A 26727-nucleotide genomic window follows, 5' to 3' on the forward strand; every position below is an offset into this window, starting at 1 on the left:
TAAGCCCCCTGCTCCCAAAGAACAAAGGAGAGCTGTTAGGACAGTGAGAGTGAACAAAATCACCTCAGGGATGATTTCTGATGTTCTGTCTCTAACTTATTACATGTTCTGAATCTTGCTTTTTAACCAGTGAAGAACAAGAGAGCTCCAGGTCCTGCCTGACAGCTGTGTCGAGGCAGGACCTTTACAAATGCCGACAAGGTGTCCACCATCAGAATCCCATTGCTTTTTGCTTGGTGTCCACCTGGCTGGATGTGCAACCACCCTCCCCAGTAGCTGTGGGCTACACCTCAAGGTTTGGCAGACGACTCTCAGCTTAGATTGCCGCACAAGCTGCTTCCCAAAGAGATGCCACCTTGGGCAGGGAACCTGAATGCAGGGAGACACCAGATGAAGAGACGATGTGCTGGAGAAGGAAACCTGAGTCTGCTGCACCTCCATCACACCTGGGCTCTCAATGCTTCTTCTCCTCACTTGGCTGTTCCCAATCCCACTCATCATCTCACCATAGCATCTGCTCCCAGACTTCCCTTCTGTCCTGAAGGCTCCAGTCATGCCCTTCCCCCACCCTTCAGCTGAGCTCCTGCTTTGCTTCTTTTTCTCTTGGTGCTTTCCTTGCTTTCTCTTGATATAGCTACCAATACCTACGCCAAGTCTGGCTGACAATTAGTGTTTACCATATACACGCAACTATATACACATGCATTTATATGTAGACATGTTTATGTTTGTAAAAGAAAATTTATATACAAAAAGAAAAAAATCATGTACGCAACTGCAATGCGTGTGTGTGTGTGTGTGTGTGTGTGTGTGTGTGTGTGTGTATGTAAAATTTAACCTTCCCAGAGAGCTTTGCTTAGGAGCGCAATGTCTACTTGGTGGTGGTAGATCCTTAAGTCAAATCTGGCATCATCAGGATATAAATCATCTCAGGACTTGTGAGAGTGTATGAGCTGTTAAGGGGAATGAGTACAGACCAAGATTCAGAGCTTAAGGACATGGCCTTTGGGTGATGTCTTAGGGATCAGAAGAAGTGTTATTTGAAAAGGAAGGAGACTTGGTCAGAGAAGCAGAAAGAGAATCAGGATGGAGAATGAGCTCTGCCTGCTAATAATAGTTCTCTGAGAAAAATTTCATTAAGAGAATATGTCATAGAGAACTGGGCTCAAATCCTGAAATCCTAGGGCCATGACAACTTCTGTTTCCTCATCTGTAACTACAAGGTGGGGTGACTTCCAAGATAACTTCTCTGGCTGCAGCTATGAAGTCAAACTTTCCCTACAGCCCTCTACTAATCTCGAGCCAAACTCATTGTAATTAAAACATGGAAGAAACAAATTGGCTCCAACTGTAGAGAGCAAAGTAGGAAAGAACAGAGATTTCTCTTCTCCCCCAGTTTCACATTCCTCCCCTAGGCAGAGGCCACTTCAGTTCCTCAAAGGGAAGACTGAGGCCCCAAAATGGGAGGGATCTGCATTCCAACTCAAGGTCTCAGCTGCCCCTTCACCCTAACCAGCTCACTGTGGCTGGGGTTCTGATCCTCCAATGCCCTGACTACCTCAGGATGCCTCTTTTAGGAATGAGTATGAGGAGGGGCAGCTAAGTGGCACAGTGGATAGAGCACCCACTCTGGAGTCAGAAGACCTGAGTTAAAATCTGACCTCAGACACTTACTAGCTCTGTGACCCTGCGCAAGTCACTTAACTCTGCCTCAAAAAAAAATGAATGAATAAGAGGCAGAATCTAGAGTGGAGAGAGAGCTGGTCTCAGTCAGGAAGACCTGGGTTCAAATCTTGCCTCTGATCCATCTTAGTTGTGTGGTCCATGGCAAAGCATCTAACTCCTGGTACTCTAAGGCTTCCTTGTCAGGAGGTCCCTGGAACAATGAAATCACAAGTATGGTCCAATAAGTGAATGAAAGAACACAGACACATATACATACCTACCTATGTACATACATATATACATACACACAAAACATATGTAAGGCTCTGTCTGGGGTGTGGCTTCAAAATCACTCCTGGACTGTCCTTGTGAAGGCTGCCTAGCCAAGAGAGGGTAGGGTTACACGGGGACAGGTCTGGCAGGGCAGTTTCTAGTCCTCTGGATTTTTCTTCCTTTCTATTTAGGGCATGCCTTCCCTATCTCAACGGTATTTGGTGAGGGACAGATTGTTTGGCCATCTGGTCCCTTCAGTCATCTTCTGGAGCTGTCCTGAATCAACGGTGTGCTGAGCCACTGCCCACTCAGCTGGCACCTGTAGACATGGCCTAAGCATCTAAGGCAGCCGGAAATGGCCAACCAGCAGTTTCAAGTATAAATGAGAATGTCCCTTGGGATCTGGGGCAGCTGTTCACTGGAGACAGGAATAAATGTTTAGGAAGAACTTTGCTTTATGGAACCTTGCAGAAAAAACCAACATGTCTGGGGACAACGAAATACAGGCCAGTGGGTGATTTCATTGTGTTGCTAGGGTTCTTCTCCTTTCCTAACATGACTTCCAATCATTCTCATACCTCAAGGGATGATGTTCCCAAAGCATGGTGGAATCCCGGATTTGAACAGGGCTTCTGTCCTCTGTCTAACTCTCAAACACTCCAGTGGATGTGGGAGCTCATGTATTTGGAAGTTCCCTCCAATGATGCCAATGGTAACTCATTTATGTTCAATAACTCTAAAAGGGCATTACATCAGACTGGATTGAAATTCAGATAAAAAATATGACCCATTCTCTCTTTCACACTATAAGTCTCTGACACAGATTTGCCAGGTACCCTTTCATAGAGGTGGTATCAAGCCCAAATGGGCTTGGCATCAAAGGCCCCAGGTTCAAATTCTAGCTCTATCTTTCCCTTTCTGTGTGATCTGGGAAAGTTAGAGTCAGCCCCAGTTTTATAAACTTTAAAATGAGGGGGATGAATTAGATAATCTCTATGATTTTAAGTCAAGGCAGAAATTGAGTGAAGCAGCTGGTGAATTTCCCAAGGTTCACAGCTTGCCCAACCTACTTCTCCAATGAAATAGTCCTTTTCTCACAGTGACAGGCCCTTTGTGGCTATATCTTGATGTAGCTATTCATACAACCTGCCATGGGCACCATTTCCGTTTGAACTCTGTCTGAAACAATACAGAACCACCAGGCACTTATCATGGGTCAGGCCCTGTGCTAGGCACTAGAGACACAGAGACAAGAGTCACATGGCTTGGCCCTCAAGAACCTGAGATTCACTGAGATCACAACATGCGCACAGGGAAGAATCAGTCTTTGTTAATGCCTCTTTGGGGCCAGGTCCTGAATATCAGAGCACTGTAGATCTGGAGCCATAGGGAGGGGCCTTCGAGGTCATCTAGTCTATGATATAGTTTTTACAGATGAACAAAGTTCAGGTAAATGATTTCCTGGAGCTCATACAGGCAAAGGTGGGATATCGAGCTAGGTTTTCTGGCTCCAATCTCATTTATTTTCCACAATATTTTAGAAAGACAAAGACAAAATATGAAACAGCCCCTGCCCTCCAGGGTCATACGTTCTGCTGAGAGGATACACCATGTCAACGGAGAAGCAGATACAAGAGAGTCTGAGGGAAGGAGCTGTAATTAGAGTGATCCAGAAAGGTTTCCTCAAGGAGATAATCTGAGGGGTGGCCTGTGGCCTCGAGGCCTCATGCGATCCTCTAGGTCCTCAAGTGTGGCCCTTTGACTGAATCCAAACTTCACAGGACAAATCCCCTTAATAAAAGGATTTGTTCTTCAAAACTTGGACTCAATCAAAAGGCCCCACCCAAAGACCTAGAAGGTCATGTGTGGCCTTTAGGCTGCAGGTTCCCCACCCTCGAGGATCATCACCAGAAGGAATTTGCTCTTTGGGAGTTCATCAAACTGATGACATCTCAGATCCAATTTTAAGAGAGAGAGAGAGAGAGAGAAAGCCTTTAATAAAATTCAGTCATTCATGATAAAAAACATTTAGAAGATTTTTCCTTAATACAGTGAAAAGTATCTCTCTTAAACCATGAACCAGCAAAATATGCAATGGATAAGGTTTAGAAGAATACCAACTAAATTCAGGCACAAAGCAAGGATGCCCACACTTACCATTTTTCTTTGATGTCACATGGAAATTACTGCAACTGCATCAATATAGGAAAAGGGTATCAGAGTGAATAATGGTAGAAGAAGCTGAGGTCATTATTTGCAGATGACATGATAGTGTATTTAGAAAATCCAACTGCCTCGAGCAAAAAAATGAGGTCAATAAAATCGCAGGGTATGAGATTAAGCTACAAAAATCATCTGTATCTTTATTTCCTAACAACAAAGAACAAGAAAATAGAGTGGAAAAAAGAAATGCAAATTGGAGGAAAAAAGATCTATCAGATATGAGGAACCATATGAAGGAAACCATATATATCCAGAGGGCCAGTCAACATCCTCTCTTCCAACAAATCAGAATTACCTAGTATAAATAACAAGCTCACAAAATTAATGTATGAAATGAATATGACACCAATCTAAATTCCAAGGACCTTCTTTATAGACAAGGCAGTCATAATGGAATTTATATGGAAAAGCAAATAGACAAGAATACAAAGGGACAGATACACTAACAGGAAGCCCTACTGATGGCTCTTGCACTCCTGGGCTGCACAATCTCTCACAAAGCAGCTGTCATCCCTGTGACAGGGCAATAAAATAGGGAAATAAGTCAATGGAAGGGAACTAATATTTTGGCCATCCGTATACATGGAAGCGAGATTAGTGTTTGGCACACTCATAACAAATAAAAACTGGGGAAAGAATTCATCATTTTTAAATTGCACATAGAAATTTGAAGGAAAGGAGATTTGGCCATATATTTTGCATCATATATGCCAGGGAATTCCAGCAGATAAGCTTTTACCATAAAAAAAAAACATGAATTCTAGAAAAGATGGAAGAAAATGGAGTACATTCTTTATCACATTTGTAAAAGTAACCTTTTTACTTCAACAAAAGAAATCAGTGGAGACAAGACAGACATGCTTGACCATATTAAAATTTTTAAAAAGAACAAAAATATGATTAGAAGAAAAGACAGTCTGAGAAAAACTATTTGAGGCAAATACAACAGATAAAAATGTGACATCTAAAATAGATGAAGAAATCACCCTCATTTAAGTATACATCCCTCTCTCTGTACCATGTAAAGTTATACCCTGTAACAAAGAATAAAAAAGAGAAGGGAAAAAAGTGGGTCTAATAAAATTAAAATGTCAACCATGGGATGATATGCCATGCAATCAAACAGATGACTTTCAGAAGAGGAAGCACCACCTCTTAATAGATATTTCAAAAGATTCTCAAGCTCACTAATAATGCAAGAGGTACAAATGCAAATGTTTTGAAGGTTCCTTCTCGTACCCATGAAATTGGCAAAAATAATTCAAAGCAAATCACTGAATGTCATTGCTGGTGGGATTATGGAGAAACAGGAACACTCATTCATTATTGGTGTAAGCATAAAGTCATAGAATCTTTTTGGAGAACATTTCATCCACGTGCAATAAAAGAGAGAACAATAATCATGGTTTTGACCCAAAATTTCATTGTCAGTCCTAAAATCATTATCAAAGAGGAAAGACAGAGACAGACAGATATAAAAAACAAAGACAGACAGAGAAAGAAATAAAAAGCAGAGAGAGATATGCCAAATTTTTCATAGCAGCATTATATGTAATTCTGAAAGAATGGAAACGACCTAAATGTTCAACAATAGGGTAATGGTAAAATAAATTGTAGTATGTTGATATAATGGAATATCCCAATACTATTAATACTGACAGGAGAAATACAAAGAAATCTGGAATGAAATAATGCAAGCCCAAAATGCCTAATGAGTAGAAGTAGGGCATCCTACGAGGAGGAGTCAGTAAGAATGAGGACTCGGAGGGAGGGATCTCAATAGCATCATGACATTTTATGAGCTTAAATTATTTATTTAAATGCAAATAATCATTAAGCAACTTGAGTTACTTGTATTGCTGTCCAATGTTAAGGTTGCAGGGTTTGCCTGCTCCCTGACACCTCGCCAGCAAACCTTTAGTGTGCAGATTTTAGTTACGGACCAAGTGTGGGGCAGTGTCCAGGCAAGCAGCAGCCAGAAGAGCCTGTCTCAGGACTCCTCTGAGGCCCTGAAAAGGCTTCAAGAGGGTCATGTCTTCTCAGTATTGGGTGCCATCCCCAACCCCCTGCTCATCCTCCAGCTCCTATTTTGGGAGGAGCTCTGCTGACCTGAAACAGGAACTTGAGAAAAATGGCAGTGGATAAAGGACACAGGACTTCCACAGACAGCCCTCCCTGGAAGCCTCAGACACATCTCCTCTCCTACTGGCCCTTCTCCATTGCCTCCTCACCTTCTACTTCATACTTGTATTATACCATCTGAATTAGAAGAGACATTTCTGTGGCAGCCTCCCATAGCCTCCCCCCAATGAACCAATAACTGCTTTCAGCTAAGAGCCTTGTTTCCCAAGGAGAAGGCCAAAAGAAGTCACTTGACCTTCCAGTCATGGTGACCAAGGACAACTGGCACCATCTCTCCATTTTCTGGGGAAAACAGAGAGCCCCTGCCTAATTCAAAGCTTTCAAGAAGTCCTCCAACATACATCCATGCCCATGGCCCTTTCTAGCAAGATGAAGTGACAGCTGTCAGCCCAAAAGAAGAAGCCAGCTCTCCCCCAAGCCAGAGCTAAGGTCTCTCTGCTTCCTTCTTCGGCACAGCCACAACCACCTTGCCTTTTGAGCCTGGGCAGAGTTATGTTTTTCACAGTTCAAGATGGTGCATATTATTACTGTTAGAAGATAGTTTTCTGTGGAATTTTGTTTGGATTTGTTTTCCCAACGTTTTGTTTTGTTTTAGAGTTTTGGTTTCATTTAGTTGGGAAAGAAGAAAGAAAAGAAACAAGCATTCATTAAACTCCTACTGTGCCAGATATGGGCAGCTAGGTGGCACAGTAAATAAAGTGCTTGGCCTGGAGTCAGGAAAATTCATCTTTGTGAGTTCAAATCTAGCCTCAAACACTTACTAGCTGTGAGACCCTGGGCACCTCACTTAACCTTGTTTGCCTCAGTTTCCTCTGTAAAATGAGCTGGAAAAGGAAATAGCAAACTACTCTAGTAGCTTTGCCAAGAAAACCCCAAATTGGGTCACAAAGAGTAGGACGTGATTGAAACAATGGAACAACAGCCACAAAAAAGTGCCAGGCACTGTGCTGAATGCTTTATGGTGCCTACTATTTGCCAGGTGCTGTGCCAAGCTCTCTTTTAAAAATTCCTAATTAGTTTTCAGTTTTCAACATTCACTTCCATAAGATTTTGAGTTTTAAATTTTCTCCCCCTCCCTCCCTAAGATAGCATGCAATCTGATATAGGATCTCCTTATACATTCCTATTAAACATATTTTCACATTAGTCATGTTGTAAGGAAGAATTAGAACTAATGGGAGGAACCACAAGAATGAAGCAACAAAACAAAACAACAAAAGAAGAGGAGAGCAAATAGTCTGCTTCCACCTTCATTCAGACTCCATAGTTCTTTCTCTGAATGTGGATGGCATTTTCCATTGTGAGTCTTTTGGACTTGCATTGCTGGGAAGGGCTAAGTCTATCAAAGTCAGTTATTGCACAACGTGGCTGTTACTGTGTACAATGTTCTCCTGGTTCTGCTCACTTCACTCAGCATCAGTTCATGTAAGTCTTTCCAGGTTTTTCTGAAATCCACCTGCTCATCATTTCTTATAGCATAATAGTATCCCATTACATTCATATACCACAACTTGTTCGGCCATTCCCCAGTTGATGGGCATCCCCATTAAGCTCTTTATAAATATTGCCTCATTTGATCCTCACAACAATCCTGAGAGGTCAAGGCTGTTACTATCCCCATTTTTCAGATGATGAAACTGAGGCAGATGGAGGTTAAGTGACTTATACCAGGTAGATTGACTACCAAACTGAAGATTTACAGAGCCATTGTGCTGACCTCACTCTATGCCTATGAAATGTCAACAGTCTATTCACCACCAGCCCCGTGCTCTTCCTACAAGATCGTGCTGCCTCCCCAGTCAAAACCTGTCCGGAGTAATTCCAGGAACAGGAGCCATAGTGTACATTGCCCAGCATCGGACAGTCTACCAGCATCATGCCAGGAAACTGAATGACTTCCAGTCGAAGAAGGTGCTATAGCAAAGAAGAATTGCAGTAGCTCAAAAGAAACATGAGATGCACACATTGAGAGACATCTTCATTCCAAGTGTTCGTGTGGACTATGTGTGCCCACCCTGTGGTAGGACCTTCTGAGCTCGTAGTGGTCTGATCAGCTGCAGTACAGTCAGGGTGCACACTGTATCTTGACCCTGACACAATGATGTCATTTTGATCCTCTTCAAGGACAAAGGACAGTAACCAACCAACAAGCTAGTAACTGTCTGAGGCTGGATTTGAACTCAGATCTTCTTGACTCCAGGCCCAGCATTCTTTACAGTGTATGGCCTTTAAGGGGAAAGAGACTTATGTGTGTTTTTTAATAGATTCAAAGGCCTGGGTCCTTGGACCTAATTTTCTGTGCAAACATTCCAATAGACAGTGTTGTCTAACATAGCATGGCAATCAAAAAGGGACAAGGGAACTGGATGAAGCATCAGTTGACATGGGGATAGCCCCAGCTGTGCCACAAACTTGTTGTGTGATGACCTCAAGGTCCTAGATATTTCTGGACCTCAGGTTCTCCATTTGTGAAATGGCTGTGTTGAACAACCGTGATCTCAGGTCCCCCCAAGATGCTAACTCTGAGGATCTTACTTGTCTTTCCCATTGTATGCAGGGTGATATTTCACAACAGATAGTGGGGTTAGAATTTCAATGACCTTTCAGGAATTTATAATGGAACTTCTTTTCTCCCAATGATTCCATTGGTTCAGCGAACTCCCAGGTGAAGAAATTTCCCCTACCAATGCACTTCACCTGCTCCCCAACCCAAAGCCTTCCACAGCTGCCTGATGTATTGAGAGCTTAGGGGACTTATCCAGGGTCACAGAGCCATTATGTGTCAGAAGCAGGATTTGAACTCCTATCTCCCTGATTCCAAAGCCTCTCTAAACAGCATACTACATTACCTCTCATGCTATAATTTAGGTGTTGATCACCAAAAATCCAGCAACTTCTGAAAAACATTGCTTGGAAACACTAAAACTTCCATGCTTTGGAGAAGCAAAATTATTTTTCCCATTTTGATGATGTGAAAACTGACATGATAACATCAGTAGTAATAACATTACAGACAAGATCAAACTCAAATGCTTTTTGAAGTGGACCCAGAGCTGAGCTAGCCAGGCCATAAGCATGCATAGAGAGAAGTCAAAGGGGAACTTCTACCTGGTTTCTGTGAACCTCTGAGCATGCACACATCCCACATACATGGGCGTGTGACAAGGAGAGAGGTCCTCAGAGAGGAAGCTTTAGTCAAGGAGAAGGACACAGGATTCCATACTGAGAAAGGTTTCCCATAGAAGGTGGGCTTCAAGTCTAGAAGAAATCCAAGAAACTAAGAGGAAAATGTGAGAAGGAAGATGATTTACAGCATGGGGGACGGTCATGGAAGATGAAATGCTATGTTCAAGGAACTACAAATAGGCCAGTGTACTTGGAATATTGAATGCCTGGTGGAGAGTAAGACGTAAGAAGACCGGAAGGGCAGGAAGAGACCAGGTTAAAGACCTTTCAATGCCCCCAAAAGGTCTTTATGTTTGATCCTGGAGGTAAAAGGGGGACACTGGTGCTCACCAAGGAGGGAGTAGCACAGTCAGCCCTAGGCTTTAGGAACGTCAGTTTGACAGCTTTGTGGAGAGTGGATTGAGGAGAGACTGGAGCCAAGAAAATTCATCAGAAAACTTTGCAATAGCTCAGGGGAGTGGTGATGGCATCTTGGACTAGGGTTGTGAAGAGAGGGTAAGATCTGCGTACAACAGACACTGTGAAGGTAGAAAGGACAAGATTTAGCAACAGATCAGGGGGGTGAGTGGGATGAGTGAGAATGAGGGATTGAAGATGACATCGAGATTAGGGGCCTACGTGACTGGGAGGAGAGCAGCGCCCTCCACAGTAACAGAAAAGTTTGGAAGTGGGGAGGACTGGGAGGGAAAGGTAATGAGTTTTGTTGTGGACATGTTGAAATTAGGATGCCCACAGGATACTGGGCCATGAGAAAGGTATGAGGAATCAAAGCATGGTCATGATGGAAGGAACACTGGACTTGACTCTACAAGACATTGGCCAAGTGCTGGCTCTGCTACTCACCACCTGCATGATATCGAGCAAGTCATTTAACATCTCTGCGCCTCCATTTCCTCACCTATAAAGTAAAGGTGTAAGACCAGGTGATCTCTAAGCTCCATTTTTGCCAGTATATTTTATAGTCCTAAAAAAGCTAGACTATAAATCAGAATGCACTAAGTGCCTAAGAGAGGCACTAACAAACTGAGTGCAAAGGAGGTGAGGTACCAAGTCTACCTGCAGAAGTTGGTTTTGGCAAGGCCCTTCTTGGCCAGGTCCCCAACAGTTGGGATCTTTGGCCTCTTGGCTCTCTTTTGGCCTGGAGAGTCCGTATCTGTAAGTTCAGGCTCAAGGAATTATGGGAGTCTTTGTGGAAAAGCTGGTGTTTATGGGGAGATTTTAACTGGAAGATGAGGAGAAAGAACTACATCTCAAGTATAAAGGATGGAATGATGAAGGTGGAGAGATGTGTCACTATGGCACCAGGATTAGTCAAGTTTAGGTTGGGTATAGAAGCCATGATAGAGAAAGTGTGAGGTAAGGTTGGAGAGATGGGAGAGGCTGAAGCTTTACTAAGGAGTTTGGACTTTATTAGGTGATGGAGAGCCACTGAAGGTCTTAGAAAAGAGTAGTAACAAGGCCTATACCCCAAAGAGATCAAAGAAATAGGAAAAGGAGCCATAGGTCCTTAATATCAGCTCCTTTCATAGCAGCCCAAATCAGGAAATTAAGGGTGCTCCTCTAACTCATGGGGAATAGCCCCCCAAACTATAGCAGATGAAGGTAGCAGAATATTATTGTGTCATAAAAAAATGATGAAATGGGCAAGTTCAGAAGAAACTGGCAAGACCTCTGTGAACTGATGTCAAGTAAGTAGGACCAGAACAATTCATACAATAACAACATTATAAAGCAAAGCAGCTTTGGAAGACTTTAGATCTCTGAGCAATCCAGTGGTAAACCATGTGCCCAGAAGATTGAAGATGAAACACACTCTCTCTCCCCTGCCAGAGGAGTGATTGACTCAAAATGCTGAGTGAGATCTGCATCTTTGGACATAGTGTGGGATTTTGGTTTGCAGGGTGATGCACATTTGTCACAAGGCATATATAAGACTAAAAGGCATTTCCTAACAAAGAAGTGGTCAAAGGATATGAACAGTTTTCAAAAGAAGAACTGAAACCTATTAGCAACCAAATGAAAGAATGCACCAAATTAAAATGACCCCAAGGCTTCACAACCAGTAAATTGGCAAAGATGACAAAAGATGGGAAAATAGGTACACCAGTGCATTGTGAGTGGAACTGTGAATCAGTAGCACCATTTGGAAAAGTAGTTTGGAAAGATGCAAAGAAGATGGCTGATATATCTATACCTTTTGACCTAGATATCCCACTACTGGGCATATATGTCAAGGACATCATGGATAAGAAGAAAATCCACCCCAAAATATTTCTAGCAGTGCTTTTTTGTGGTAGTAAAGACTTGGAAACAAAGTAGATGCCAATCGCCTGGGGACTAAAGAAATTATGGTACATAAATGTAATGGAATATTACTTTGCGGTAAAAACTAAAAAATATGAAACATATAAAGAAGTGGGAACAGATTTACATGATCTGATATAGGGAAGTAAAGAGTGCTGAGAAAACAGTATATGCAATAATGTAAATGGAAAAAACCAATTAAAAGTGAAGCCTGCAAAATGACCAAGAGAAAAACTGGCTTCCAGGAAGCTCCAGGAGAACAGGCCCTACCCCTCTGTAGAGAAAGAATACCACAAATGGGACTTGTTGTATAGAGTTTCAGAATTCAATAACATATTGATCAGTATTATTGATTTGTCTCTTCTTCCTCCTTTTTTCTTAATTTAAACATAGTCGTTATTTGAGATGGCTCTCTGGGAGTGGGAGGGGATGGCAGGAGAAATTCTGGTGAGGCAGAAAACAAAATACTTTAAAAAAAGAAAAAAGAAAAACATTGGTTATGGCACTTTATTGTACAATTGAGGGCAGTGAGAAAGGGAGATATTAGATACTCATAAAATTAACATTAGTTATTTAACATTTTACCTAATTGGCTAATATAGTTATTTAATATTTTAATTAATTGGCTAATTGATTAATTTATTGATTAATTGGCTAATTAATTTAAAGAAAAAGGGTCTTCCAATCAGAACTGAACACTAGGAAAGTTAATCTGTCAGTGGTATGTATCATGGCTTAGGGGGAAAGTGATGAAGTTGGTGAGCCTCCTTAAGATTACACTGTAGCAGTTTAAGCCAGAGGTGCTAAGGGCAGGGATTAGGGTAGGAGCAAGGGGAAGGGAAACCAGCAAGTGTTTATCATGAAGAAATGCTCATTCTACTCTGCTTTGAGGACTTCTTTTAGGTCCCAAGAGGAAAAACCACTTCAGTTCTGGAACCATGAGCCCTGATCAAATCTACGCTGTCACTCTTCCTGGAAGGGCTGCTTCCATCTGTTCCTCATAGTCCCATCTACCATCAGGCAACTTTCAGGACCTGAGTGCCCTTCTCCAGCCACCTTTCTCCTTCATCTATTGCTTCTCTCATCACAATTTAGGCTCTTTGAAGGCAGTGACTCTTCTTGCTTTTGAATTTGCTTGGCACATAGTAAATGTTTAATAAATGCATTTTCATCCATTCATTCTTTCTTTCATCTAGAGCCAAAAGGTAGAAGCAAAGGCAGATTTTGGTTTTATATTAGGGAATACTTTTAATAATCAGAGCTGACCAAAGTGGGATGTGCTTTCTCCAGAAGTGGGGAGTTTTCTTATCCCAGGAGGTCTTCCAGCAGAAGCTGGGCTGGACAGTTCCTTCTCAGGGACGTAGTGAAGGGGGTGCACATTCTTCTTGCTTGGTCTAGGTGGACTTCAGGGTCTCTGCTTCCCAGAAGAATCCACGAGCTTTCGTGGGCAGAGCTCCCACCTCCAACATTCATAAGCCTTGGGACCACGGATATGTCATGTAATCTCTTTGAGCCTCAATTCCCGTATCTTTAAAACAGGCATTCAAAATAATGGCAATATCGATGGTGCAGCATTGTTGTGGGACTCAAATGTACGTGTGTTGACAGCGCTCTGTAAATTTGAAGGCGCTCTATCGTTTGTTGCTGCGGCTGCCGTGGCTCTCATTCCAACTTTGAGGTTCTATTTTTCACTGAGGTAACATGGGGGAGGGCACATATTGCAGAGTTGGCCTCACCAGCCTTAGTGAGCACTACAGTGTAGGGGGAGGGATGGAGACAGAGCCTGAGATGACTCAGAGCTTCCCAGCGACTAGGAGAAAGCAGTGCCATTAACAGAAAGTAGGAAGTCAAGATCAGGCACCAATTTGGGAAGGAAAATGATAAGCTCAGTTTTGAAGGTGGGGAATCCAATGTGTTAGGACCATGTGACTCATGGGTGTTAAGTAATTATAGCCAAGAGGGAAAAAAAAGAAAGGGAGAAAGGAGAAACAGAGAGGGAGAAAATTCTGAGCTCATGTCCCCATTCTCCACCTTAAAAAAAAAACATGTTAAGCATCAAAGATTGGTACATCAGTTTCCCCACAATAATCCTGCACTCAAAATAGAAGAAAAACACTGAATTAATGGAACACGTTTTCATTTTAAGGTAAAAAAGAATCATGACTCACAACATCAAGAGGAAAAAAAATAAACCCTTTTATGGATGATAAATATAGGGATGGTGTCCCTTTAAGTTTTTCACTTGGCCAATGAGCTATCAGGATGGAAAAGGGCCAATCGCTCCTCTGATTCCATTAAGAGTTGAGATTGATGAGTCTGAATAAGGACACACAAGCTCCCTTTCTTCTTCCCCCTGAATTCCGTTGTCCTGTAGAACTGTAGGGATCTTTCCTCCATGGCTCTACTGTGAACCCTTGAAACAATACCACTGTCCAACAATTCCCCTTGAGATGGGCACACATCTGAGGACCAACACATGGCCAACAAACTCCAGACACGAATGGGAGTTATAATGTATTCTCTGTTACACATGGGACAGCTGTGCCACACAAATAGACAGAGGATGTGTGAAATGGAAAATCTGCTTTGCTGAACACATCCAAGGGACCCCAAGCAAAGGATCTACCATGGCACTCATCATTCTGGGCACGGGCACGACATTCCCTTGATGCGGTCCCCTTCCCCATGGACAAACCAGGGAGATTCCATTCCCATAACCTAACGAAATACATTCTAGTCCAGTCAAAGTCTAAAGTTACCACTGCAGCTTGTCAGGGCAAGAGATGCTCATCTTCACTCCTCTAGTCTCCAGTTTTCAGATGCTAGATCAAGAACAAAAGGGGGGGGGGTTTCCAGTCCTTCCCCTACACCTGTAGCTAAGATCCAGCTATGTCTTAAGACTGAGTGTGTCCAATTCACTCATTTAACATCCATTTACTGAACAATGGAGTTGGAAGGACTCCAGAGTTCAGCTAGCTCTACTCCCTCCTTTTGCTGATGCGAAAACTGAGGCCCAGAAGTTTGGGGACTTCCACAAGGTCACACAGATGGCAGAGTGGCTAGATTTGAACCCAGGTCCTCTAATGCTAAGTCCAGCACACTTTCCTTTGTATTGTGTGATTATTGCTACCTTTATTAAACACCAACTATATGTAAGGCATTGTGTTAGGTCCTGGGGACACAAAGAAAAAAATTCAAAAAGCAGTCCCTGCCCTCAACATGCTTACAGTCTATTACAGGATACAGCATGCATCCAGAGAAGTGGATAAAAGACAGCTTGATGCAGGAGATACCAGGGGTGGGGAACCTGCAGCCTTGAGGCCACAAGGACCTTCTTAGTCCTTGGATGCAGCCTTTTGACTGAGTCCAAGTTTTACAGAATAAATCCTTTTATTAAGGGGATTTGTCCTGTGAAGTTTGGATTCAGTCAAAGGGCCACACTTGGGGACCCAGAGGGCCACACAGGGCCTCAAGGCCACAGGTTCCCCACCTGTGGCTAACACCCAGGAAATGGGTAATGCTTCCATTTGGAGATGGCATGTGGGTTGAGCCATGGAAGAAGATGAGGAAGGTAGAGGTGAGGAAGGACAGGATTTCAGGTATGGGGCACAGCCTGGGTCAAAGCACAATGTGGGAGATGAAACGTCAGGTTTAGGGAATAGTGATTAGGTCAGATTAGGGAGTAACATGAAATGAGCGTGGAAAGCAGCTGGGAGCCAGACTGTAAGAGCGTCCAGCATTTGGCTGGGGGATTCATATTTTCTCTTACAAACAAAAGGCAGCCATTGGATATTCTTGAGTGAAAGGAAGAGCTTGGTGGCAGTGGGCCAGGAGGCTGGATTGGAGAAGCCCGGATTTCCTTTAAGGCTCAGCAAAATGGCAGCCTTCTACATGAATCCTTTTCTGATTCTGGCTCACCTACTTGCCCCCCAAATTATCTTGTTATTTTTGGGGGGGTTGCATACATATATGTCATCTCCCCTGGCTAGATTATAAATTCCTTGAGGGCAGAGACTATGACCCTGTCCTTATGCTCAACACCTGGCTCAGTGCCAGGCACTTAGTAGATGCCTAATAAATGCTTGCTGATTCCTCTCCCCCCCCCACTGGATCCTGGCATCTGCCCCATGGAACTCTGAATTCTGATACAGATACACAAGCTTATCTTGTTCAAAGCAGGCCTCGGTGCCATATCTCCAAACCATGCAGACCCAAGGATTCTCCTCTTCCACTATCAGCAGCCTTTAGGCACCTTATCCTTCTCCCTTTAGATTATAAACTCCTTGAGGGCAGGGACTTTCTTGTCTGTATTTGTATTCCCAGCAAACAATTAGCTCATTACCAAGCACAAAAGTAATGAACAAGTGCTCACAGAGAAGTGAAGAAGACCTGAATGAGGGAATGGGATGTTTGAAAGGACAGGGGACAGATCAAAGAAATACTGTCCAGGCAGAACTGACAAGGCCTGGCACTTACTGGCCACGTGGGAAGGCAGGGGAATCATAAGTTTATAGAATGATGGGCTACGTTCCTGATTGGCTCGTAAAGCTGTGATGTCATTGCTGCCACAGGAGACCTTCTTAAATCCACACAGACATGGATTAGATCAGGCCAACAAATCCCAAGTCCTCAGCATGAGAGAGCCCTTAAAAAAAAATGTAATTGTGAGTGGGTTTTCTGACTCATTGGAAAACTGTGGCTGCACCTTGCAACATACCCCAGAGAAGCAAGTGTGATAAGCACAGAATCTCAGAACTGGAAGAGGCTTGAGAAGCACCTAGTCTAAACTATACTTGATGAAGGAAGGACCCCTGTCTCTGGAGCACACCTGCCTTTGCTTGGAGACCTGCAGTGATAGGGAACTCACCACTTGCCAAAGCAGCCCAGTACCCTTTTGGGCAGGGCTCATTGTTAGAAGTTTTCTTGTCCTTCACCCTGAATCTGTTTCAGGAGGTAGATGGTGAGTTCTCTCTTCCCGGATGACTCCAGACAAAAGCTAGATGACATTTGTTGAGGATTCTGAAGAGATTCCCATTTAGTAATCAGTCCAACTAGCTGACCTATGAGGGCTCTGTCATGCCATGATTCTGTGAAATGGGTCCTTCTCCCTGAATAAGGCATGGTTGTGCTCCTTTGTCTGGCTCCCAGTGCATCCATCACTTTTCCAGAAGCCCTCCTGACCATAGTTAGAGCTCTGGGTGAAAGAATGTTCCTTGTCCTCCTGGCCCTTTCAGCCTCTGTCTTTTCTCATGAGGTTTCCCAGTCTCAATGGCCAGGAATACATTTTCTCCCTGTGGAATTCTTGCTCAGCCCCTAAATTCACACCTTCTAGAAAGGTTTCCTTGAACCTCCCCCCCCCAGCTTTATTAATTCAGAAAAAACACTCGAGGACTTTGTTTAGGGACTGCCTTTGGCATCCTCTTTGCACGTCCCTGTTCAATAACTGGAAAAATCAATTCTACAAAGGTTCCTTAGCACCTCCTCTGTACTCCCAGGTGGGGAGGAAGACCAGAGTGCATCATTTTCTCCCTCCCTCCCTCCCTCAGCTCCTCTTCACAACTTCCCAACTGCTCTTTCAGGAACCCCCATCCTCCCAGACCCCCAGGCTGTCGACCTGGGTGTCATCCTCAGCTCCCAGTTCTCACCCCCCACCCCACCCCATCCAATCTGTTGCCAGGTCCTATTGATTTCACCTTTGCCATATCTCTCCAACACAAGCTTTCTGCCCTCTGACTCTGCTCCTAGCCTGGTGGAACTCTCATGCCCTCGGGCATGGAAATAGCTGAGGAGGGTTGGGGGCAGGGGTGTTCTGCCTGCCTCAAGTCTCCTCCCCTTCCAGTCCATCTTTCCCACTCAGTCACCAAAGTATTCTTCCTAAAGCACAGTCTGACCATGTCTCTCACATACTCTCCCCCAATAAACACTAGTAGCTCCCTATCACTTCCAGGATCATATATAAAATGCTTTGGGCTTCAAAGCCCTTTGTAGCCCTCCTCCTTTACCTTTCCAGTCTCCTTACTCCTTACTCCCCACCTTATACTCTTCCATTCAGTGAAGCTGGCCTCTTTAATGTTCCTTGCCCAAGAGCCTCCATCCTGCAGTTCCAGGCATTTTCAATGGCTGTCTCCCATGCTCTCCCTCATGTTCTCTGTTGCAATCTGAGAGATTTAGACCCTTCAAGGACCAGAGTATAGGATGGGGTTGTTTGGAATGAATTCATAGACTCAAGCATTCTTAAGCCAAGATGGCAAAGATTTATTGTTGGGCTATACAACAAACAGAGGTCCTTAAGGAATTTTGCCATGGTGGGCAGAGCTCCTTAGGGAACTTGCAACATGACAGGAATGATGCTAAAACTTACATAGGAAAAGTAGTGGATTATGTGGCAAATATGCTAACTAGGTGATAACATAAAACTAAGAGTTTTATGTATGGGGAGCGGGATTTCCTAAGGGGTGTGTTTTTGGTCTGTTATGTCTGAGACAAGATAGTTTCGGGAATTGATGTCTATAACTTGACCTCTGGATCATGCACAATAACTGTGGGGATCAGTACATGATAGTTCTGCTGGTACAAGATAGTACAAGGGAAATTCTACAGAGGTCAGCTTGTTCTTGCAACAGGGAGACATAGTTTCCTCACTGGGCCCACCCATGAATCACTGCCAGAGACAGGGTTCTTGGCCTGGAGGGAAACTGCCAGGGATAGAGCCTTGAGGCCAGGGAGAAATTGGGGTCCAAGCACAGGCACTCAAGCACCCCATCAGTCTCTACTTCCTGGCTTCTCTGGCTTCCTTCAAGTCTTACCTCAAATACTGCCTTCTGAGGGAGAACTTTCCCAGCCTTCCTCAAGGCAGGCACCTTCCTTCTGAGACTGCCTCTGGTTTTCCCTGCATAGAGCTTGTCTACAAATAGTTATTTCTGGTCACCAGAATGGGAGCTCCTCAAGGGCAGGGCTTAGCTTTCTTTGTAACTCCAGCACTAAGCACACTGTACCGGTGTACTGCAGAGTAAACACCTAATAAATATTTGTTGACCTTGACATGTAAATCTGGGAGTCGTTGATACCAAGATGATATTTGTACTCAAATGAGGCCATGAATGGAGACACTGTCCAAAGAGAATAACCAGTAACATCCTTAAAGCACTTGTGGCACTATATAGTGGTCATTCAGGCAGCAAGTATTCATTTCACAGAAGCACTTTTCTCACATGATGATGAGGAGGACGAAGACGAAGAAGAAGAAGGGGGAGGAGGAAGAAGAAGAAGAAGAAGGGGGAGGAAGAAGAAGAAGAAGAAGAAGGGGGAGGAGGAAGAAGAAGAAGGAGGAGGAAGAAGAAGAAGGGGAGGAGGAAGAAGAAGAAGAAGAAGAAGGGGGAGGAGGAAGAAGAAGAAGAAGAAGGGGGAGGAGGAAGAAGAAGAAGGAGGAGTAAGAAGAAGAAGGTGTTATCCCAATTTCAAAGAGGTAAAATGTCTTGTCTAGGATCACACATCTTGTAATAGTCTAGGTCTCTGTTCAGCCTGACATCTCTGATAAGAAGAAAGGAAAAGACAGAGCCCTGGACAGTGCATCTAATCTCATTTGGTATGACAGTTATTGGTAACGAAAATACAAATCCCTACAGGCAGCAGGCATTGAGGCTCAGAGTCAGGAAAACCTAACTCTAACCCTGTTCCCTCCTGGCTGGGCAACACCAGACAAGTCTATTAAGCTTTCTGTGCCCTGGACAACTCCCTGAGACCCCAAGTTGCAGAAGTTGGAGGTCTTTATTTGTAGAGGGTATTTCTTCAATGGGGAAGTTTCAGTTGCAACAAAGGTTGCCTATAGACTGCTAGTCTGACCTCTAAGACACTCTATAACCTGTGTTTACCTTTCCAGCCTTATTACACATTCTTTGCCTTCAATAAACAAATAAATAAATGGATAAATAAATCAATAAGTATTCATTAAGGTGTCAGGCATTTTACAAATACAATTTCATTTGATGCACACAACAGTCCTGGGAGGTAAATACTATTGTTATCCCCATTTTACACCTGAGGAAACTGAGGCAGACAGAAACTATACAGTCTGCCCAGGGTCACAGCTGGTAAGAGTTTGATCCCAAATTGGAACATCCTGACTCCACTGCTCTGACCACACCTAGAATATACCCCTTCTGCCCGAGTCTGGGGCTTTTTTTAGGGCTGGTTAAAGCAGCAGCATCCCCTCTACAAGTCCTTTCCTGGCTGCCTATTCCCTGACTAGTGCCTTTCCCCCTCCCTCCTTAATTTGTTTTGTAATATTTTGTATATAATTACACTTGCTCATGTTGTACCCTGGCCCCCACCCTCCCGAATGGAAGCCTCCCACATTTATCTTTATTCTCCCATTTTCAAGCACAGTGACTTGCACAGAGTAGGTGCTTAATAAAATGTGTGTTTCATTGACTGGGAGTTCCCCTGACCTATGGAATTCGAATCCAAACATCTCTCCCCAAATTTGCCAGAGGCTGCCCTTATGGAACCATGTGCCACATTAGGGAAGGGACCTTATCTCATCCAGACTTTGCATTGCCCCCAACTCTTGTACACATAGTAGGTGCTTAATCCAGGTAGCACACAAACTCGTCGAGGACAGGCACTGTTTTGTTTTGGCTTTTGTATCTTCAAAGACTAGTGCTGTTTGTGGGAGGTGGAGCTTAATTATTGTGAGAGCTGTTTTTGTCCCCTATTCTGGAAGAGGACCGATGGCCTCATGAGGGTGCCCAGAATGGAAAGAAGAGATCTTTCACTCAATTGCCTTGAAGTCTGGACTGCTCAGCTTTCTGTATTTCTCCTCGTTTTTGATAAGGATGTCAGAATGTTGCTAGTCTCTTGCCCCTTATAATGGGCTTAATTAGACCAAGTATAAGCCCTTGGGCCCTAGCACTTATAAGGATGTATTTTAAATGAGTGAGATGAGACATGTTCTGTATGACAACCCATCAGTAACATCCTGACAGAAGGACCAGCAAGAGGAAACTCACTTTGCCTGAACTGCAAAGGAAATTGTATGGGATTGACCACAGACACCAGATGCCCAGAAGTGATTGGACACTTCAAGAAAATAAGAGCTGTTCCCAGTCCCTGCATCCCCCCTCCCCCATTCACCCCTCAAGGCAGACCAGCTTCTCAACATGTAGGAGGTAAGTCTTATGGGACAGGTCATGAGTTTCCATTATGAACATTATAACTAGATGTTATTTATTATTTAATATATAAGTATGTATAAATATTCTTACTGGTAGCTCACATCTCTATAGCATTTTAAGTTTATCAAAGCACTTTCTTCCAAAACAATCCTCCAAAATGTGAAATGCAATGATTAGCACTTCATTTTAATGAGCTGACTAGTGAGGTGCAGATGTGAATTGAAGTGACTTGTCCACAGAGACTCAACTAGTTAAGTGCCAGATGAGGCTCCGAGGGTCCTGCTCTATAACTAGCAGCTTCTCTAACCCATGGCTTTTCCGTCCATCATTGTACCTCCCCAACAATAAACTGCAGGCAATTCGTTCCCCAAATGTCCAATTTCACAGAGTAGCCCAGTCCATGTGTAATTTTCAGGAATGTTGAGAGAAAAGCTCAGCTGTGGTCAATTCAATCCACATTTCTGAAAAATAGTACACTTAGCACTTGGGTGTGTATGGGAGGGAGTGGGGATGGCAGGTACAAAGGCAGAAATGAAAATGTCCCTGCCCCCAAGACATTCGCATGATTGAACTGGGAGGATGCAAGCAACCATCAGTCAACACTTACTAAGCATCCACTGTGTTCCAGGAACAGCGCTAAGCCTAGAGATACAAAAAGGGACCAAAGGCAGTCTCTGCTCCAAATGAAAGGTAAATTGAGAAGCACAAACTGCAAGGGGAATGAAGACAAGCTCCTCAGAGATAGAAGGCACCTGAGATTAGCTTCTGGAAGGAAGCTAGTCTAAGAAGTGGAAAGAAGGTGGGAGGGCATTCTAGGCCTGTGGGCAAAAGGAAGGAATTGAGCCTCGGTGGAGAACATCGGGCAATCCAGGAAGTGGCTGTCACAGATTTGAAGGGTTCTTGGATAGAGCAGGGACTAGCCTGGACCTTCGTGGCCCCACAAGTCAGAACTAGGAATGATGAAGAGAAGCTGCAAGAGGCAGATTGGGGCTTGTTGAAAGGAAAACTTTTAAACCATGCAAGCTGTCTCCAAGTGGGATGGGATGGGATTTTACCTGGGGAGCTCCTTCTCACAGGGAGACCTTCGAGCAAAGGCAGGACAGCCCACTTGTCATGGAGGTTATAGGTGGATAATTGCTTGGGTCCAGGTTGGTCTTCTTAATGGACCACTGAAGTTTCTTCTAACTCTGAGATTTTGTGAAATATCTTTTTATCAAATTGGAAGGGAGGGATCAAAAATATTCCTCAAAGAAAAATGGGAAGTGAGCTTTCATTTTGTTTCAAATATCCCTTATAAGGAAAGTTTCCCTTTTTTGCCCCTCCTTCCATTCCTCCTTTTAGCGAGCAGGTGACCCTGTGTTCTTGAAGGCTTTTTAGTGGGGGGAGGGGAGGTGGCAGCAGGTATTCCCAGCCATCCCAGGGTACAAGGGCTTCAAATAGGGGAGCAGCTGATGGTCTGTGTGTCTATGGTGTGAGAGCTAATGGAGATCACAGAGGTTCCTTACCAGGCTGATAGTAAGGGAATACATTTTTTAAAACCCAGCAACTTGGAACAGTTAGATGGCGAAGTGGATAGAGCACTGGTCCTGGATTCAGGAGGACCTGAGTTCAAATCGGGCTTCAGACGCATAACACTTACTAGCTGTATGACTCTGGGCAAGTCACTTAACCCCATTGCCTAGCCAAGAAACAAAACAAAACAAACAACAACAAAAAAACCCCCAGCAACTTTCAAAGGCCTTCTAAGCTGCTGAGAGACTGTGAAAGGAGGACCCAGAGGATGAAAGAGAATTAGAGCTATGTAGAGATAGAGCATTTGTAAGCACTTACTATGGGCCAGGCATTGTACTAGGCACCGGGGATACAAATGTAAGCCAGTAAGCCAGCTCCTGCTTCAAGGAGTTTATATTCTAATGGAGGAACAGCACACAAAGGGGAATCAGCAAAGGGGGTAAGGAATGATCAAAATCATAGATCCTTAGTATTAAGATCTCATTCCAAAGTCCTCCTCAGATGCCACCCTGTGGTGGGAGGAGGACCTTGGGAACCTGAAGGTCACTCCAGCCCATCACTGGCTCTTAAAGCTTCTACTGAGTGGGAGAGATATCATGGACGCACCAGTCAGCAGATGGCCACCCAAGAAAATCTCTTAGCTCAGTCAAGAAAGGCTCATAAGCAGAAGGGTGGCTGCCAGTTCAAGTTTCTTTGGACAAAACTAATCATGAAAGTCTATTAAGATATTCATGAGACAGTTGATGGATATGACCCAGCGATACAACTGTAGATCTTTTAAAGAATTATATTGTGCCCCTAAACCCTTCACACATTCTGGTCAAGTGCGTACTGCAAAACAGAATGTCTGAAGTGACTATTGACTTCTTATATGAATCCTTAGGCCAATTTCCCTTTCCAAAACCAGATCTATGAAGGCAAAACCAAGCAGAAGACATAACATCTCTCAGGTAAATGTGGGCAGGCTAGTGTAGTAAACCAAACAATTGAAAATGGGGGAGGAGAGGAGGCTGAAATTGTCTGAGTTGTTTGTCTACATTATCCACAAATATTGGCCTTTGGAGAGCAGGTGGAAGTAACCGTTTTTAGAATCCTCTTGCCCCACCACTGAAGGACATTGAAGTGGTCCGTCATAACCTTCTCAACCATCTTCATGTTTCCAACATATGCCAGCTTGAGAAATGTTCACCATATCCCCTTCATAATGGATGGGCTTGTTGGCAAGCCTGCTCCTACTCTTTCTTGTTACGGTATCAACACTTTCAGCTGCAGTTCTTAGAAAGGACTCACTCTTTAGAACCACCGGAAATGCACCACTATGTAATCGTTCCGATAGTATAAACACTCCCAATTACACTTGCGAGTATCCCTGGTGTGTTCCTCACAGCCTTCCCGAGGACATACAGCACAGGAGCATCATCTCCCCTCCACACTCCCAGGGTGACCAGAGAGGACAAAGCTGACAACGTTTTACGATAGGGTTAGCTGGGTAACCTTTCAAGCCACCAGACAATGAAGAAAACACAATGTTGGAGTCCCTGCTCCAACACCCTCTTTCCTCCCTAAACCTCTCCTAAATCTTGTTCCACATCACGGGATTGTTGAGACTTGGAACCTGTTATGTGAACTAGAAGAAAGAACCGTCCATTTGGAGTTAGAGTATAAGGGCTCAAAATTCATCTTGGCCACTAATGGATTTGGAGCCAGAGGTTCTAGGTCATAGGACCATAAATGGACAGCAGAAAGAGACTTTGAGAGGTGTTTGAGCACTAACCTCTTTATTTTACAGACAAGTCAGCTCAGGCCCAAAGCAAGGAAATGACCCCCCCACCCCAAATCGTACAGGTGCTTAGGAGCAGAGCTGCAATTCAGCCTCAAGTCCTCTGATTCTCAGACCAGCTCTCTTTCTATTTGCATCACCACCATCCCCCTACCCCCACCCCTAGTTTGGTGGCCTTGGACAAGTCACCAAAGTGCCCCAGGCCTCAGTTTCCTTCCCTGTATAATTAAGGGATTGAGGGGGATGCTGTCTCAGTTCCCTTCTGGCTCTAGACCTATGGCCCCATGATATAACTGACATTTCCAAGGTGTTTTAAGGTTCTTAACCATTTAATGATGTGCATTATCTCATTGCAGTGAACAACCCTGCAAGACAGCTATTACAGTTACCATTTCCCCCATTTTACAGAGACTTAGAGTGTGAATGACTTGCCCATACAAATGTGAGTCCATATTGTTACCTCTAGCCTTATTATCCCCCACCATCATAGCCAAAGGCAACAGACCTAGGATTTTGGTTTGTATTGAGTTGGGGGCTTTCTTGTCCCTAAGACATAAGCCAAATACCAAGAAAGAGAGGGAAGGGGTTTAAATATGCCCCAGGTGGAGTAGGACACCAGCCGCTGAATATCCGGTTCAATTCGAGCCTCAGTGGGTCTCTCCCTGCTTTGCTATATGTAGCCCAGGGCCTGTCACCATCTAGTTGGTATTTCTCATTTAGTTGTACGTACAGAAGTTCTGTATAGGTATGGGGTTGTGGTGGTGGGGATGCCTGGAGTGGAGTCTGCAAGTATCTTTTTGAATCCTGGGTAGAAGAGGGAAGTAGGAGGGCACTAGCCCACATGCCTGTCCCTGGTATCCCGGTCACAGCAGTTCAGGCTCAGTAGGATCTCTCCAGGTGTTAAGTGCTATTCAAACATGGGGGTGTGACATTTTATAGATGAAGCTCCTCTTTCTCCCCCCCCCACCCCAGTTCATCCCCCTGAAAGCCATAAATACCAAATGCAGAGGATGACAGTAGTGAGAAGAGAGCTGCTTTGTCTGCGCACCAGCCTGGGATTCCAGGATCTGCCCGGATCTGGTTTATTAACTGAAGCCCTGCCAAGTCCCAAGTGGTTGCAGGATGCTCCCCTTCCTAGCGACACTGTATTCCAGAGGGGCGACAAGCAGAAGCCCAGACTGCACCAGGGAAGGCATCACCGACCTTCTAGCTCTGTAATAGGCAAGCAGGCAGGAATACACACACACACACACACACACACACACACACACACACACACACACACACACACACACACAGAACCACACAACAAGCAGTCAGTGAAACAATAATCCCTTCTTAGTGGAAAATCCAAATTTTCCAAATGAATCCCCAGGCTAGGATGAATCCCATAATAACTCCAATCCAAGCAGGCTCCCTTGGCAGACCACCTGCTATGTTTGTGACGTCTTGGACCCCAGCAGTTCCCAAGTCCCCCCTGCGCTTACCCCTTTGCTGACTGGCTCCAGGAAAAAAGGGGATCGTATTTAAGTTGGCCACCAGCACGCAGGACACTCTCGGCACAGAATCCTTTTTTTCCCCCGAGGCAGGGAAATGTGGCTGCCCCTCCGGTTGGAAGAGAACATACACAAGGCTTTCGGTAATGAGGGAAGACCCCTTGTGAGAGAGAGCTGGGGGACACTGGGATCAGGTTCGCTGCCTAGAACCTCCCAGCGCTCAAGGGACCACGCAAATCCTGCCCATACCGCAGCCTGGGCTAGTCACAGCTGGCCCCACACTTGCTTACAAGGAAACGCAAAGCCAGCGACGGTGACCTGGCAGCGCAAACAAAGGTGGGAGGGGGGTTCCGTGAACAGTCCCCCCTTCCAATCAGAGACATAGTGGAGAACTCCCATTATCTCCAAGAACAGGCATTGTCTTAGTTGATCCTTTAGTCCAAGAATGACGGGGAGGGGCAGCAGGCAGTCCGAGCCCCCCCTCAGGCCAGCCAGGCATCTAACCCTTCCTGCCAGTGATGCCCACTACTGATGGCATGCAGATTCGATCCCTGCCCCAGCCCCATTAGAGGAAATGCGGGTGACAGGCGGAGGCAACGGAAGGAGCTGCAGAACCCACAGGGGGGGTGGGGGGGGAGGAAGTGCTGGTCCCCTGCACTTGGCCTAGGTTTCCCCCCCATCCCTGTCCCTCAACCAGCAAGTCCGGGAGGCAGCGGGGCGGGGGAGGTGCGAACTAGAGCCCTCGGAAACGAATGATGAGGCAGAATTTTGAAAGCCCAGCCCAACCCTGGGAATGCGGGACCCAGGCACTCTGGCTTGGGTCCCGCTACCTTGTCCATCCGGAGGGACAGATCCCGGGGGCCAAGTCCCCAAGCTCAGCTGGGCTCGGGGAGCCCCGGGCTGGCGGGGGCGCAGGGGGCACCTGCCCGGAGGGCGCCTCCTTTGTCTGCCGCCCGAGGAGGAGCGCCGGAGC

At 44.7% G+C, this 26727-nt stretch overlaps 1 protein-coding gene across 1 annotated transcript in view; it reads right to left on the bottom strand.

Moving 5' to 3' along the window:
- HECW1 (HECT, C2 and WW domain containing E3 ubiquitin protein ligase 1) overlaps positions 1 to 26727 on the bottom strand; it is a 317358-nt gene that overhangs the window by 290030 nt on the left and 601 nt on the right. The window lies entirely within an intron of this gene.

Source organism: Phascolarctos cinereus, unplaced genomic scaffold (assembly GCF_003287225.1).
Source record: "Phascolarctos cinereus isolate Bilbo 61053 unplaced genomic scaffold, phaCin_HiC Scaffold_4;HRSCAF=312, whole genome shotgun sequence".
Taxonomy (NCBI): domain Eukaryota; kingdom Metazoa; phylum Chordata; class Mammalia; order Diprotodontia; family Phascolarctidae; genus Phascolarctos; species Phascolarctos cinereus.